The 17,348-nt window shown below is 45.9% G+C and overlaps 1 protein-coding gene across 1 annotated transcript in view; it reads left to right on the top strand.

Annotated features, from left to right (window-relative positions):
- The window catches only part of SYNC (syncoilin, intermediate filament protein), a 97,742-nt gene that overhangs the window by 57,820 nt on the left and 22,574 nt on the right, over positions 1–17,348 (top strand). The gene's annotated exons all lie outside the window — the stretch shown is intronic.

The raw sequence follows: 17,348 nt of genomic DNA, 5'->3' as shown, positions 1-17,348 counted from the left end.
TATACTGCGGAACGTGAGCAGCGCATTTTCCTGCCAATACCAAACACGCATGCGCTGGACAGACGCGCATGCGCAGATCCTCCGTCCCCCACGCATGCGCAGATCCTCCGCTACTCCCTGACGCATGCGCAGTGAGGACAACCATGACATGGCAAATAGCGCGCACCCCTCCCTCTCTTTCTACCAGACACAGGTAAAACTTATCAACCTAACACTACAAATAAGAGACCGGGCGGGCCTCCACTAACACAACGGGCGCCGCGGAAGGACGAATAGGTCCAAGGAGGAACCAGACCGAAAGACTCGTGAGTGAAAAACGAACCGCTACAGCTACGAATGGGGTAAGCAACTACTCTTTCTCCCTACAGGTTGGATATATTATGAACAAATTATTGTTCCAACAGGGTCTCTTTCTCTGCCAGGCGACCCATGAAGCTTTTTACAAGACAAAACAGAGTGAGGACCTAGTACTATACTTACCTGTACCTCACCTTGTAAATACGCTTTCTAGCCCACCACCAACACTATCGGTTTCATTTAATAATCACCACCAGTTCCGTGCCCGTGGCATGAACCCACAATAGCCGATTATATGTCGCACACCACCAAGTCGGCATGTTGTGATATACCAAAATATGAATCTAACATGACTACCTTGTACGTCTTGTCTTTGTCCTTTGTGTTCTATGTAGTCAAGCTTGAGGGAATCCCCCTCTAACAGCTACAGCGCCTTAGCGTGCGCTTCACTTAGCCAAAAGACAACACAATCACTTAATTTTAATTTTATTATTTAAATTGCACGTTCTTCACATAAAAACGGTCCTGAGGAAAGCCAGCTTTAAATCTGCAAGGCACTGGCTGAAACATGTAGACCACACTAGACGCTGGAGGTCATAACTTACACTCCAATTTACGTCTACCTGCCTTTTATCTGCTAGCAGAGGCCCAGTTCAATAAAATAACTTACCCTCGGGTGCTGGGGCCTTCCGCAAAGCTTTTAATCTTCACCTTTTTCACCCTATTCACCGCACACTCAGCAACATACCAGCTCCGCAGTCACCTGGCGTTGAAGCACACCCGGGGCACATTCGGTGCCACTGTGGTGGGCCTGATGATGAAGCATGCCACCGACTAGGTCGGTGGGTGAGGGCTTTATAAGGAAAACTATGTTCTCCTTATTTTACGTACAAACCTGAGTCTTCTATCTTCCCTAATTAGCTAGTCCTTTTTGATACATACATATAATACAGGGGATACGGTCTAGCCTATCTAGTCCTCTCTCTCTCGTTGATTTAAGCAGCGCGGTTATTACGTGTAACCAGTGTGGTACTCTGGGTGTGAGAAGAGGGATATGAGAGAGTGGTAGATTCCCGAGGTGGGGTCGGTTAGGTATGCCGAGGGTGGCATATATGGGAAGCAAGTTGAGTAACTGAGGTAAATGAAGGGGTGAGGGAGCAGCAGCCATTGGAGTTATCTGCGACAGAACTTTGCAAGACAACGAGCGGAGCCCCTTCAAAGAAGGTTAACTTGGGGAGGTCTGTGCCATCTGACCCAGTACAAAGACCACTTAAATGGGGCAAAACTACAGCGAGGCAAAATTATACGTTGGGAAGAATCAGGGGTAGGTTTCAAGTTTCGTATAAAGCGTGACTACTCACCTGTAAGGGTCTCAAGGCGCTGGGGTAGATTTGGGGGGGGGGGAGTGTTGGATCTGCGGTTCAGTCGAAGAGCCAGGTCTTGAGGTCCTTTCTGAATTGCGGTAGTAATGGTGAATGCTTGCGGTGCAGAGGCAGGGAGTTCCAGGTCTTCGCATCGAGCTAGGAGAAGGATCTTCCTCCAGCCATGGTCTTGCAGATCCATGGGATGGTGGCCAGGGCCAGTTGGGTGGACTGGAGGTCTGGTAGGAGTGTAGAAGGAGAAGCAGTGGTTGAGGTATGCAGGTCCGGCATTGTGGAGGGTTTTGTAGATATGCATGAGGATCTTGAAGATAATTCTTTTGTCGATAGGTAGCCAGTGAAGGACTCTCAGGTGGTCGGTGAAGTGGTTGCAGCATGGGATGTTCAGTCTGGCAGAGGCATTCTGGGTGTTCTGCAGTTTATTTAGGAGTGTCTAGGTGGTGCCAGCCTAGAGTGCCTTGCTGTAGCCGAGTCTGCTGCTGACGAGTGCATGGATGATCGTTTTGCTGGACTTAGTGGGGATCCACTTGAAGATCTTAGGAAACAGATGGAGCATGTGGAAGTAGGAGGATGAAACAGAGTTGATTTGAGGGTTCAATGAGAGCGAGGAGTCCAGAATTATGCTGATGTTTTGTGTGTGGTCCGTGGGTGTGGAGGGGGTTCGAAGCGCTGTAGGCCACCAGGAATTGCCCCGGGCGGAGGAGGTGGAGCCCAGGATGAGGAATTTGGCTTGTCTAAGTTAAGCTTGAGGCATTTGTCCTTCATCCAGGTTGCAACTGCCTTCGTCCCGTTGTGGAAATTGCTCTTGGCGGCTGTGAGTTTGTCTGTGAGGGAGAGAATCAGCTGTGTATCATCAACGTAGGAGACGATATTGAGTCTGTGGCTTCTGTCAATGGCTGCAAGCAGGGCCATGTAGATGTTAAAGAGGGTGGGGCTCAGTGAGGATCTCTGAGGCACTTCGCAGCTGATATCTGTGGGTTCTGAGTTGAACAGTGGAAGTCTGACTGTCTGTGTTCAGCCGGTGGGGAACGAGCGGATCTATTCTAGGGCTTTGTAGCGGATGCTGGCATCGTGGAGCCTTGCACAAAGGGTGTGGTGGAAGATGGTGTTGAAGGCAGTTGAGAGATCCAGGAGGATGAGGGAAGCAGTTTTGCCTCGGTGGAGGAGGGTGTGGATGTCATTTGTAGCGGCAAGGAGAGCGTTCTCGTGCTGTGGTTGTTTCTGAACCCTGATTGGGAGAGGTCCAGGTTGTTGTTCATTTAGATGAACTCACAGAGTTGGGCTTTGATGGCTTTCTCAATGACTTTAGCTGAGAAGGGGAGCAGAGAGATTGGTCTCTAGTTCTTGAGATCCGTTGGGTCAGCAGAGGGTTTCTTCAGCAGTGGGTTGATCTCTGCATGCTTCCAGTCTTCCCGGAAGGTGACGGACTCAATGGAGCAGTTGATGGTACCGCAGAATTCGGGTGGGATGGAGGTGCCAGCTCTGTTGAAGATGTGGTGAGGGCAGGAATCTTAGAGAGCTCCGGAGTGAATTCTCTTCATGATCCTGAGGGTGTCGTCAGAGGTGAAGGTTGCCCAGTTGGGCAAGGTCTGCTGGTGTGTGAAGCCATTGGGTGAGGTGGTTGCAGTTGGGGTAGATGGGTCTGGGGTTGTGAAGCTGTCGTAGATCTTCTTGATCTTGCAGTGGAATAAGGTGGTGAGGTTGTCGCAGAGGTCTTGAGAGGGGGGAAATGTCTGCTGTCTCTGTGGTGGGTTTGGTGAATTATTTGACCACAGCAAAGAGTTCTTTGCTGTTGTGTGCATTGGAGTTGTTGCGTTCCTGTATGGCTGCTTTCTTTGCAGAACTGATGAGGTGGTGGTGTGCAGTGACGGTGGTTTTGATGGCTGCGTGGTCTTCTATAGTCTTGCTGCTCCTCAATCTTTTCTGGAGCTGCCTGCAGGTGCGCCTGAACTCTTGGAGGGTGGGGAGAAGAAGCTGGTTTTCTTGGAGGGCTGCTTTCCTGAGGGTTTCCTGAGAGAAGCCAGTGTGTAGGCGCAACCAGAAATCCATCAGTGGAGGTTGTGTGCTGAAGTGTTGGCATCTGTGGATATCGGTGGTGGGGTTTTGCGGAGGGAGTTGGTGAGCTGGTCTTCAGTGACCTTGTTCCAGCTTCTGCAAGGATTGCAGTGGGTGTATGGTGGGTTTGGTGAAGGAGAAGTGGACACAGTGGTGGTCGTCCAGTGAAGCTTGGAGGTGTGGCTGACTGAGATGTTGTTCCCTTGCGGAGAAGATGGGGTTGAGCGTGTGTCCTGCTGAGTGGGCTGGAGTTGTGTTTAGTTGTTCGAGTTCGAAGGTGGTGAGGTTCTCCAGAAGGGATGAGGTGTTGAGGTTGGCCAGGTGGAAAGTGAGGTAGCAGAGGAGGTGTAGTCCATTGAGGGAAGAGTGTGGTGAGCGATGAAGTCGGCTATGGCTATGCTGAAGGGAGTGGGGGGTCCGGGAAGGTCAGTAGGCGAGGGTGCCTTGGAGGGTGGTGTTCGGGTTGGTCTGGATCTGGAAGTGGAGGTGCTCCATGGTGGGTGCTGGTTGTGAGGCAGAAGGTGTTTTTGGATAGAATGTCAATCCATCCTCCCAGTCAGTTGATATGGTCCTTGTGGATGAATTTGTAGCCGTCAGGGATGGCGGTTTAAATGTGTGGGCTGAAGTGGGGTTTATTCGGGGTTCCGTAAAGTAGACTACCTGGGGGAGATTGAGTCGAGCAGGCCCCAGATCTCCACGGCGTGTATTTTGAGGCAACGGGTGTTGAGTAGGATGCATTGGAGGTGGTCTGGTCCGGTTCTTGAGGGCCGTGCGGTTGGTGGGTCTGGTGTTCTGAGGGAGGAGACGGCATGGTTGCGGCATGTGAACGGGCCTTGGGTATTCTTCAGTGATGCAGGGTAGTAGGTGGTGGACCGTCTGGGGTTGAGTGCGTGGAGGGTGCCAGAGTCGTAGCGGTGAATGGTCCGAGGACCAGGGTCCATGGTGCTAGGAGCAGTCCAGGTGCGGTTGGGTGCAGACTGTCTTGCCTTTTGTGCACCTTCAGTGTGCCTAGCGGTGTGTCTGCTGCACACGTTTGCCATGAAATATTGTTTGGGGAGGGCCGGACGGCTGGGAGGCGGGAAGTGGAAAAACGTGCTGGAGGGAGGCAGGCGTGCTGGGTGCGAGCAGCGGCAAGGGCACGGAAGGAGAAAAGGCACAAAAAAGAGAAGAAATTAGAAAAGTGAAAAAACAATAATAGAAAAAAGGTAATAAATAGATTTTAACAAGCATTTACAATGCAACGGTCTCGGCATTGCAAAAGTTAAAGCTATTAGCATTGTAAATGACAAAATTTTTATTTATGTGTTGGTTTTGAAAACAGATAAATAAATGGCATTGTCGTTTACAATGCCAATAGCTTAATCTCTCGCAAATGCCACACACAAAGACACAGACCGACACACACACAGAGCCACCCCCCCCCACACACACACATACAGGCACACACACACACACACAGGCACACACACACACACACACACAGGCACACACACACACACACAGACAGGCACACACACACACACACACACACACACACAACAGAGAGCCACAGACAGACACACACACACACATTGAAAATGCAATAGGTCTGGCCTTTGATTAAGTTAAAGCCATTTGCTTCGCTAATGGTATTGTATAGCAAAGAAAATGGCTTTGACTTAATGAAAGGCAAGACCTATTGCATTTTTACATGCTTGTTTTCCTCTGTCACTTTAGCCCAAGCCTCCCAGGAGAGGGTTGTCTCTGCACACAGTAAATGCAGATAGCAAATGAAGTGAGAAAATAAATGTACTAGTGTGAAAGAGAAACAGTTCATGTGCACATCATATGGCAAGAACACAAATCCCATCACACCTGGGATCACTGTACATTGTGGGAATTTTGCTGAGACTGCCCTTCCCCCTCCCAGTTTTGATTTTGTGTTTGTTGTATTTAGTTTCAAGTGTTACTACAGGCAACTCAAGTGAGCCGCTGGCTTTAGGAAGGTGAGAGCCGACAGCTGCTGATGGCACTCTCATTTCATCAGATGTGACATTCTGATTAAATTATTTGACTGACAGGTGCTTTGAATTGCCAATGAGAAAATAAACATGTAGGCACTAGCTAGTACCCTCCCTTTGACTTTCGCCCCCTTTCAATTGCCCTAAGGGCCTCACAGCAGTGTCTGATTTCTACACCTCCTGTGTAAATGCTCCGGTTATTATAAAATGAACACCTTGAACGAGGTTCATTGGTTTTCCAGCCGCCGGCCCTTGCCACTTTTCCAGGTGTCGGAACAAAGTGTAAAATACAAAAGCAATAAAGACGGCGGCTGGGCAAATGTTGTTAGTTCTTTGGCACGCCTGTTAGCCGAGTATCCACGGACAGGACAGGGTTGCGGATGCCCTCTCTAGTCGGGGCTGTGCGAAGATTTGTCTTTCTTCTGTTGAATGTCAGGAAAAGAAAAAAAATGTTTATCAGGGCGGAGCCGCAGGACAGGACGTGGTGTTACTTACTGTAAGGGCTGCCGGCTTTGGAATTGGGGAAAGGGGTTCGAGTCTCAGCATCGACTCAGCATCATGTGGTTTTTGTTAAATCCCTAATGTCCCCGTGCCTAAAACTGAATATGTAATGCAACTGGTGTTCATGTAAAGCGCCCCAATGCTTTCGGGTCGAGTTCGCGCTGTGAGTAAAAAAGTCTCATATGAGGCCACATCCAATCCCAGCTCTGATATGAAAACGAATGAAGCATCGTTCTCTTAGTGAGCATCACCGGTTTGTTTGTAAGACACGATGAACTACAATAAAAATAAAAAAATGCCTTAACACGTCTCTGTACACGGGAGAAGAGCCTCTGACGCACACGTGCGCAGCAGATGCCCACCATAGAAGCGAAGCTTTTATCAGCGCCGCGCGCCTCTCTGCAGACTCCCCCCTGCATTCCAGAGAGGCGCGCGACGCGATCCGGACTGCCATGCAATGCCGTGGAGACAAGACCTGGCCGCGCGTACAACGTTATCCTATGTGGAAACGTTGCGCGCGGCCAGGTCTTGTCTCACTTCGTCGTTCTCAAAGTCCCGAGACGCCGACTATAGTTCTCTGGCGAGAACGCGCTTTCAGCGCGTTACTAGCCGAGACCTAAAAAAGGATGGTAAAAAAAGAGCAGAGGATTAAAAAGGCAGACAGCAGAAAAACGGAGCACAGAGAGCAGCAGCAGAGGAGAGATGCTCCCCACTGGACCACCAGGGATGAGGCGCAGGCGGGTGCCTGCGTGTGGAGGAGGGCCTCGAACTAAGGACCTGAAAGGAAGAGAGACCTTATTTTGGAGACTTCACAAGCAGAGGCGTTGTGGTTCGTGAGCAGTGGCTTTCAGTATAGGCTATTAACCAAAGCTCTTTGGTCAGGGTTTAGAAGCAGGTATATTTGGCAGGGGTGGTGAGCAGGCAGAATGCATGGAAGAGGAGAAAGCAGATGCCCTTGGTGGACTGGCGTTACCCAGCACAAGCCTAAAGGCATAGGACGGGAGCAGTAGGAGAGGCGGGTGGGAGCAGCAGCTGGGGATGGTACAGATATTGAACCGAGCACTGTTGAGGGGGACAGCAAGCAGAGGGCATAGGCGGCAGTGTTAGCAAGTAAAGACCTGGACAGATTAGTAAACTGCAGTCTTGGAAAGGGAGAAACTTTGGATGGAGTTTAAAAACACTGGACCTTTGCATGGAGGTGTAGCAAACAGAGACATTTGGAAGTGGGGGTATTAGCGAATAGAGGCCTACAGATGAGGAGGTTTTGCAACAAGACTCCTCAATCTTTTAATGAAAGCACTGTTTTAACAAATAAAATGTCTAAGTCAATCATTGAAGAAGCCGCTCCTGGTTGACACCCAGTCTACAACAACAAAATATTGAATGGCTACGCTGCGGCACAGCATCCATTGAACAGTCAGCCACGAGAAACTTCTACAGAATCATTTTGTTACCTCTAATTTTCATTCTGAAGGAGCCCATTCTTTCCCAGTTTCCTTACTAAGAAGCAATATCAGGCTCCTGATAGCATCAAAAGTGTTTTTTGTAGCAATTTTTTTTACAGCTACCAGATGGCATTGTTGCTGCATCAGCTTCAGATTCTCAAGATGTTAGAACCGGACGGCTGAGCTTTTGGGTTTTGGGGGGGGGGGGGCGCGGGGAGGGGGGAATTTAATATAGCGTGAACTCAACCTGAAGGTATCGGAGCACTTTACATGAACATCAGATGCATTACAGTTCCACTTAGACCCAGACCTGCCAAATCACAATGTGCCACAGTGTGCCACATGATATTAGATCCCATCACCTGGTCATCCGGTGAGGAGCCGATATCACACTGTGGCAGGGAAAACAAGCTGAAAGCCACTCCAATGAGTGGTTTTCCGTTTCGATTTTGAGAGGTTTTAAACTGCCAGCGCCCATTAAGGGGTGTGTAAACACCCCAGGACATCAGCAAGCTTTTTTTTTGGGGGGGGGGGGGGGCTTAGGGGTGGGGTGTTGATCAAAAGTGCCTCCTAGGTACTTCTCTGCACGAGGCCACGCCACCTTCAAGGCCCAGCCACCTCCTCACACTGTGCGATTGTTCTTCAAGTTGGAAGGTATGTAGACCAAAGATATGATCCATTTAAGTTAAATAATGTCCCCTGATAAAGGGTGTCCATGAAATGCATTAGGGTATCAATGAGATTTATGTTTAAATTAAGAGCGCTGTTCATTAAAGAAAGGTCATGCAATAAAAATAATTATTAACCCAAGGAAAAAAAGGTTTTGATTGACGAATTGGATTAAATATGTTTGACTGGATCAAATGAGTAAACCCAAATCGAAGGACTCACTTTATTAAGCTCGGCACCCCCTCAACACATCCTGATTCCAGAGTGCACTTTTCTCAAGTTGAGCGTTATCCAGTTCCCCACGCTCCACAGAAGCAAGGATGTAAAAAAAGACAGAGTGAACAAAAACACAAGAAGTAATGCCTTGGATGGGGAGAATTCTAAATCCTAGACCAAGATAGTCTGATGGCATGGAAAGTTCTATTCAACATATCCCAATTCTAGATGGGGAACTGAAATTATAGGTCAGCTTCCTGATCAACCACTATAAAAGGAGGAGCCTTGTGCCGCAACTCTTTCAGGAAGTACTACTTTTTCATTGTGTTCTCCCCCCCATGTATTGTTATTGTCTCCAGCTTTTCCACTTTTTCTTGCTCTTTGTTTTTTCTGCAAGAATCCTTCATTGCTCCTGTAGCTCCTGTTCTGCTTCAGACAACTTGCCTCTTCTCAGGGAAATCTTTAGCTACTTGTGGACTCTTCTGCGCCATGCTGACAATCCTTGGAGGTTTCTCTGCATGGCAGTTTCCTAATTTAGTGCTCATTTTGGGAGAAGCTGCTTACTTGAGGTTTTCTCTGACACTAGCAGAATCTTGACTTCTGGAAGGGGTTGTCCTTATCTCTGGCAGATAAATTCAAGGATGATAAGCCTGGTCAAAAGTCCAGACGTTGACAGAGGGCTGTCACCGAATCCTTTAAAGGCTTTTGCGGAAGCTATACACCAGATGCAGGAAAGCAACTGATATAGAAATTTTGCCTTAGCATAGGCCCAGTCTTCCAGATCATGCAGTGGCTTCAACCTCTATTTTATGTTTCTTTCCCAGGGATCTGAATAAATTAAAGAAGTCCTTTGATTCATTAACTATGCAATTTGCGTTTCATCACGTGCAGCTTGCTGATGGTAAAGATAAAGTGGGTTATCTGGTTAGTGCCTGGAATCGGCCACCATTAGCATCATTAGCCTGGGCTACTATACTAGTTACTGTGGATGATCTCAATTAGATGAACTATTCTAATTTTTCTTATGAATTCTAAAAATTCAAAATGAATGTTTGCCTAGACCAGAAGAAGCATTGTGTGATATACACCAGCGAAATTCAGTTGCCTTAACTAAGCCACATCACTAGGTTTCAGCAATTGGCCGCAGAAACAACTTGGCTTGAAAGAACCTTGATGAGCTTGTTTGCCGACGACTTGATGAAGAGATCGCGGACAAACTCATCCAAATCATCTGTCAACTTTATCTTTGAATGCCGCCTATCTGAATAAAACTCATAGAGGCGCAAGTCTCAGACCTTCTCGAAAGCAAGGAGCTCAAAGGTTCTCCTTAAAAAGCTAGAAAGATTTTTAAAGGAACCTTTAACTTTTACTAATGAAGTTTTGGTCAACTCAAAGAGCTCTAACAGAAACTGAAAGAGAACACCATCGGCAGAATGGCCCCTGTATGCACTGTGGTTTCTCAACTATCTAGTTCAGTCATGTCCATTAAGCCCACAGATACCATCGGGAAACACCAAAGCATGACCTTTGTAAAAAGGGAGGGAACAGAGAACATCAAATCCCCTTTGCTGGGTCTTCCAGAGATTCCTTTTCTTCATTATTCCTACTTCCAGTCTTCTCTAGTTGTACAGTATTTGTACTAATCAGTCGTCTCCAGTACTTACTCCCTCTTTCAAATTACAGCTGAAGATGAGTGGAAAACAGCTTTCCTGACTACCTTACGTCATTTCGAATACCAAGTAATGCCCTCAGTCTGTGCTATGCTTTTGCAATTTTCAAAGATTTATGGACTTACACATGTTCTGACGTGTTCAACCAATTTGTAGCAATTGATTTGGATGACTTTCTAATCTCCATTAGGACATCAAAACTCATCCTCAACATGCTGTTAAATTCTTATCCTGGTTAAAACAGAAACATCTATGCTGCAGGCCAGAGAAATAAACTCAAATACGATAGGAACAAAGTGGAATATTTCCTTAAGCGCACATGGAATTTATGAAGATTCTCATAAGTCTGCAGCAATTTTAGATTGGCCAAACTAACCTTGTGCCAGCAAATTCCACAGGAGTAGAAGAACACTCACAATGCCCCTCCACCACTACACTCACACAAATAGTGATGATTCTATTGCAGTGCAACAGCAGGGGGGAAAGGGAAAGTGGGGGACAAGAGACTGCTTCAGAGGTAGATGAAGTCAAACCCGGTGAGTATTTGTGATTCAGCATCTATAATTTAAACACAATGTTTTAGCGTTGTGTATACATGCATTTCTTATAGACTTACACTCTAAACATCACACAATGTTTAACATGCAACTTGATATTTAAACTACTGTCTTCTCCAGTTGTATGAGCTATACCTAATGCATTCTGTGGAGTAGCTTCTGTTTTAATTGAAGTGTATCTCCAATCGTATAATGTTTTTAACAGCTCATGAATAGATATATTCAACTATATACATCTTCTGAGTTCTTAATTGTACTTAGGGTTGCTGATTCTTTGTGCATCTGAATTCCTTTAGATAGTAGATGTTGGAAAGTGGATTATTAGTAGTGGCAAATGTCTATCTGCAACTGGAAATAAGGGCACTAACACATTCTAGGGCTCAGAGTAGGTTTAAGAAAATTATTCCCATGCTCATCCCTTGGTAGCTTGGCTTTGAGCAGGCAAGCTTAACTTCAAAGACAGGTATGTAAAGCATTTAAAAACACCAATCCAGTCAATAATTAAGACAACACACAATAACATTCCAACACCATTTTATACAAATATAAAATATTTTTATCTTTAAAATTGCACCAAAATGAAAAATATCCAATGTAGGGAACTGGAGGTATGAATTTTTAAAAATGTAGCACTATATACCAAATAGAAACCTATAGCTCCTATTGGGACATCTGGTTCCACTAGACCAGGACAAAGTCAAAGTTTCAGGCCGAATGCGATGGAGCCCTGCACGGCTGCCCCTCGCGGTAGTTCTTGTTCAAAGATTTTACCTTTTAACTTAGAAACTTTTCTGGAGCTTTTCTTCCGGAGGTCCCATGAAATTCTCAGCCAGTCAGAATTCGGTGAGGGGTTGATTTTGTGTAGCACTTTACCACAATGTTGGAAGTGAAATGTGCAATTTCACTTAACCCAGGGCATCTGAAACTCATTTTATAAGGGTCACCCATATAAATATCTGACCCCTCACCCCTGGGACACCTAGGGGAGACCCTGTGGGTACCTAATATGCCCAAACATTGTAATGTATCCATTTGTAAGTACCCCAAACACCAAAGTCGAGATTGGCACACTTTGCATTTTAAAAGCAGTCCTGCAACCCAGGGCTGCTTTTAAACTAACCTCAGGCCTCTGCAGTGCACACATGCAAGTGCATACAGGGCTGCTGGCCTCTAAACTACAATGCTCTATTATATACTAGGGACTTAAAGGTAGTTTCAATCCCCCTGCCCTAATATGTACTAGGGGCTTATAAGGGAGGTCATGTTAATCATAGGGATACCCTAACCCATAGTATATGTAGGGGTTTCCACTGTATTGTAAGTGTCTCTTTCAGCATAGCACTGGGCCTGGTTATGCAGAGCCAGGGTCAGTCAGTTACCACCAGTACCCGTCAGCAAAAATGTTGGGGGATGCCCAGGGCACAGGATGACTTTGCAACACTAGAGTTCTCCTAAATTATTCAGATAATAGGTTAATTTAGATTACATTATTTGTGTACTGACCTATATCTCTTGATGTTCAGACTCTAAGGACATTCTTATTATAGATGAGTGCTGACACAAGCTCACAAAAAACGACTCCAGAAGATGGGACTACTCCACTGTCTTCTCTCAAGAATGAGGAGTGCTGACAAAAACTAGACATTTCCCTCAAAAATCAGTCCAGAGTATGCCAACTGCTCCTTTTCTCAGGAAAATTGTTGAAATGTGCAGCGGGAACCTTTTGTGTGCGCACTGGATACACTGTTTGCGCTAGAAATGAAACTATTAGACCGCGCCTGAATTGTGTCCACCATTTTGTAAGTCTTCTATTCTACTCTGGGCTAACATCTTCAACAACTGTTTGAGGAGAATTTTAGAAGAGGGTCTCTGATATTTTCACAATGGATATTTCTTAAACTGGAGTGGTTTTATTCCACTAGGTATACAATTAGTTTGTGTTCAGATAACAGCAACTGTATTCCTGACAGGCCAACTCAAACTAATGAAATGGGAACACAATATTTTCTGAGACTAGCCAACTTAATTCAGTAATTTATTGTTGACTTCACCCTCTTAACCAGCGACAATCAATCAATCATTGTACTTTAATCAGTCAGATATACGACCATAAAAGCTCAGATACAAAAGACAATTTATATGCAGCAGAGTATAAAAACATTAGACGGACTATTAAATATCAGATAAAATCTCACATCACCAGTTTAAATTCATAATACATACATGTTCCTCTGACTCAGCAATATAAAATAAAAGGACAGAAAAAGTACAAATAAATGTCAGATCAAAGCAAATTATGTGACCTCACAATGACAATTTAGCTACACAATAGGTACCTTTTCCTCAGGCCCTGAATAATAAAATTTAAAACAGCAAAACAGATCCATGGGGACTCTAGGTGCTGCAAGAGAAAGTCAAGCCTTCAAGATGCAGGTTAAAAGACCTCTCTTTAAGGATAGGGTGAAAGAATTGAGATCTAAAGACTGCGTAAAGTGGGCAGAATATTATGAAGAGCTTGGTAATTTGGCAGAAAATCCCATCACAATGACAAGGCAGCAAGGAGGTAAACCACGTACCTGTGGTCGGGAACGTCCCTAAATGATGAATCGTATTCATGCGAAAAAATTAAAGGTAAAATCTATATTGGCGAGTTCTAATCCACAAAAGATCGGGTTCCATGCCAATGCACTTGGAAAGAGCTGTATACTGTTGGACTGTTATGTCAATAGCTTTCCCCATTCTTAGCTTTACCTTTCATTCTATGAACTTCAACTTGATCTGAGCCTTGGTAAGAATGCTAATGTTTCCTGTGATTGCCCACAGGCCTGATAGCCCCAATTCTTGCAAGGATAACCTGACATAATTTTACCCTGGAATGGCCTGTGCATTGATCGGTTTTAAAAAATCTTCTACAATATCACGTGTGAATTTCAAATTTGGAGCCTAGCATACTTTGACCCTTAGCATGACAGCGACATTAATTGCAAAATAGTTGCCACAAGAAGGGTTTTGCTGAACAAGACTGCAATATCAGGCACCGAAACTTTAAACTGGAATGCCCTAAAGATATTGGAAACTCAGAAATGTTCCATTGCCTTAGAGCCTTTGATCAGTGGATGACAAAGCCATCTCAAAATTAATGCTTCCAAAATGGAAATAGTCGAATGTGGCGATTCTAAAAATTATGACCCACTTGCCGCCTGCCCTGGTGATCTGGGAACACCAGCTAAAGTATCTAAGGAAGTAAGAAACGTTGGAGTTACCATGGACTCCTATCAATGAATGCACAAGTAGACAAACTAGCAATATCAAGCTTCATTTCTATAAATACTCTGCAACGCATCTTCACCCACCTGGGAGTTCCAATTACGCAATAACCTCTACCACAGATCATCTTTAACAGCTATGAAAAGAATACAACAGATTCAGAACTCTGCTGCCAGACTACTCTAACATGTAGAGCCACAATCCCACATCTCCCCTGCCTTGGCGATCCTACATTTGTTACCGGTTGCCAGGAGATCCACCTTCAAGCTGCTGTGCATCACATACAAAGCGAAACATGGAACAAGACCACTCTTTTTTTTTTAAAGAACCTTTATTGATGTGGCACGGAAATACAAACATGGGCCTATAACCAATCCGGCCGGCCGCTATTCAGATCGGGCAAAGAGGAATGGAGTGCAAAAATATACAGCGGTCCGGAGTTCGAAGGCTGAGTAGCATCCAGGATATAACATATATTTAAGTCACCATGCAATAATAAGGATCTGAGACGGTTCATTTTGCAATAACAAAAAATAAAGTGAAAATCAATGTCGCACAGTCACACACACCCCTATTACAGCTAAGTAAAAGCAAAAAGTTTTATGCCAGTAATGCACACATATTGGGAGTGACGGGGGAGGGAGCATAAGAGTCAGGATAGATGCGATAAACACAGAGCAATCATGGCGAGCTTGTCCCACCCCTCAAGGCGAACCACACTATAGGAGACATGGAAGACAACGACATCGAAAAAGGAAAGGAACAAAGGGCCATAGAAACAAAGAGAGAACAAAATAACAAGCCCATCCCCCAACCCCCAACCCTGCACCCCTGCAGAAGGCTACGGCCTACCCCCCCAGCAGTGTGCCTGTCGCCCTAAATAAGAGACCCGAAATACAGAAAAGAAAAAGAGAGAAAAAGAAAGAGAAAAAAGACAGGAGAAGGGCCCTCGATCTGGTCATCCGGCCCCTCCCACCTCCGCATGCAAAAATCGTCTAAACAGCAACGGTAGAAGAAGTACAAGTAACAGCAATCACGTATAACGCAATCAATTACAACTCCGCTAAGCGCCCCTCAAATCACCATCAACCATCCATGAGTCCCTCCATGTCCCAATCAAATTCACCCCTGGCCACTTCGGTCAATAGCACCAACGGTGAACAATCCCGCAGACGGGATACAAAGTAGCATAGAGGGTCTGAGTGCACCGGGAGATTCAGGCAGTGTCATCGCTCCATAGGATCCCAGCCACCGAAATCTCGCAGATGATGCATGGCGGAAGTCTGAATGCGACAATATCGACACCGCCAACAGTCTCGAGACAGAACAAGGTCCCGCCAAACATGGAAAAGGACTCACGATGAGGGAAGCGCCGAAACCCCGCCGGGGCCGCCCAAGCCATGGATCGATGCTGTTCCCCCACTCGCCGATCAGAGAGAGGCCTCGATGAGACAATCACACGTGCAACAAGGGTATCTACAGCAAGCTCAGGAACCAAACCTATCCGCGGCTCCAAGAACGTAGACTCATCCAGGGAACACGTCAATGAATCAGAGGCAGACACCTCAGCGCCACCTCGAGAGCGATACATGCCGCCACAAAATGGCGGGCCAATAATGGCGGCCACCTTTCTTCCCAATTCTCGGGCCCCCCGGAACAGGGTAGTCTGCAGGGTTGTCAATGCAGCCAGTATATTGCCATGCGTGGGTCTGTCCTCACGTTGCCAAACCCCGGGATTCTCTTGTGCACCGGTTTCTCTGCCCGGACAATGGGTACGCAAGAGGGTAGCATCCGCCATTTCAGCCGTCACGGTCTCTTCCTCCTCCACCTCACCTCGGGATCGGGACCAACCCCCGGAACCAGCAAGATCCACAGCGGGATCTCAATAGTCGTGGCAGGCAACAGAAAGGAGAGTCACCAAAAGGCTAAACAAGCTCCCTGCTGCTCTCCGGGAGTCACCCACCGGCTCCTGGGGGGGCTGTTAACATGACCGGGCATCACACCGAAGGGGACTGGGCCTCATGGACTCTCTGCGGCCCAGCTATATCGCACCTCTCGCAGGGCAACCCGCTATTGGGAGCGGGTTGGTATCATCTCTTTCGGCTTGCGGATCTCAGGTTCTCTCCGAGCGGGTTCCTATCGCGACCAGAGGCCGCAAGAGTTGCATTCACGGCCGGACACTCTCCTCACTCGAGATCCCGGTCTCAGCACCCCGAAGGCCGCCAAACAGTCGGGGACATTTCTTCGGGTCAACTACACGGTGGAGCCACAGAAGCAGATGGTAAGTGAATGCTTTCCTTCCCCTACTCAGATTAACAAATACTGCTCAGGTTAATCGCCAGGATATATGTGCGGGGCGGGAGGGCTCACGGAGCCGAGCGTTTATGCAGCCATCCCGATCGCCATCTTGGCTCCTTCTCCAACAAGACCACTCTTCATCAGGAATAAAATCACCAAATACATTTAACAAAGATTGGCACCTTGCCTCAAAATCCCATCATACAAGAAAAAAACACATAGGTGGCACATCCTTCTCTGATCAATCAATCAAACTATGGAACTCTTTATCCCCAAACATAAGATCCACGGATAACTACTGTATCTTTAGAAGACTACTCAAGAGTTGGCTCTTCCCCACATAACTACTGTACTCAAACATAAATATACAGTATATCCCTGTGTATATAAGAATGTATTTGTTTGAATAAACGTGTATGATAATTATATTTATAAATATATAGGTATTTTTTAGTTCTGCTTAACTAATGTACATATTAATTATATTATTCTATGTTTAACATGTATATAGGTCACTGCATAAATAAGTAAATATATCTATCTACAATTGCTTCATTATTGAATTGCAAAAAAAAGTATATAAATTATAAAAACAAATAAATTAGCTTAAAGTACAGCACCACTTGAAAGTCTGGGTTTATTAAATACAACTTAAATCTACATATATCGCCCTCCTTATACATATATACCTTCCATGTACTTATGTATCTTTATATTTATTACTTTACTTCTGATTCTGCATCTCCAATGCACTACCCTATATCTCACCCTATGCCTCTCTCGAATATATCCTCTACCTCCACTCTCTAACTCATCCCAAACCTTATTCTACTACTCTCTCCAATGCAGTACCCTATTTCTCATTCTATACCTCTCTCAATATATCCTCTACCTCCGCTCTCCGACTCATCTCAAACCCCATTCTGCTACTAAGACCCCTAAAATAACCCTTTCTAGACTCTTCAGTCATCTACCCCTCCTTACAACATCTCAA

The sequence above is a fragment of the Lissotriton helveticus genome, chromosome 3_1, assembly GCF_964261635.1.
Source record: "Lissotriton helveticus chromosome 3_1, aLisHel1.1, whole genome shotgun sequence".
NCBI classification, from domain to species: Eukaryota; Metazoa; Chordata; class Amphibia; order Caudata; family Salamandridae; genus Lissotriton; species Lissotriton helveticus.
Note: the sequence above shows the minus strand (reverse complement) of the source record. Positions and strands in the feature narration are given on the sequence as shown.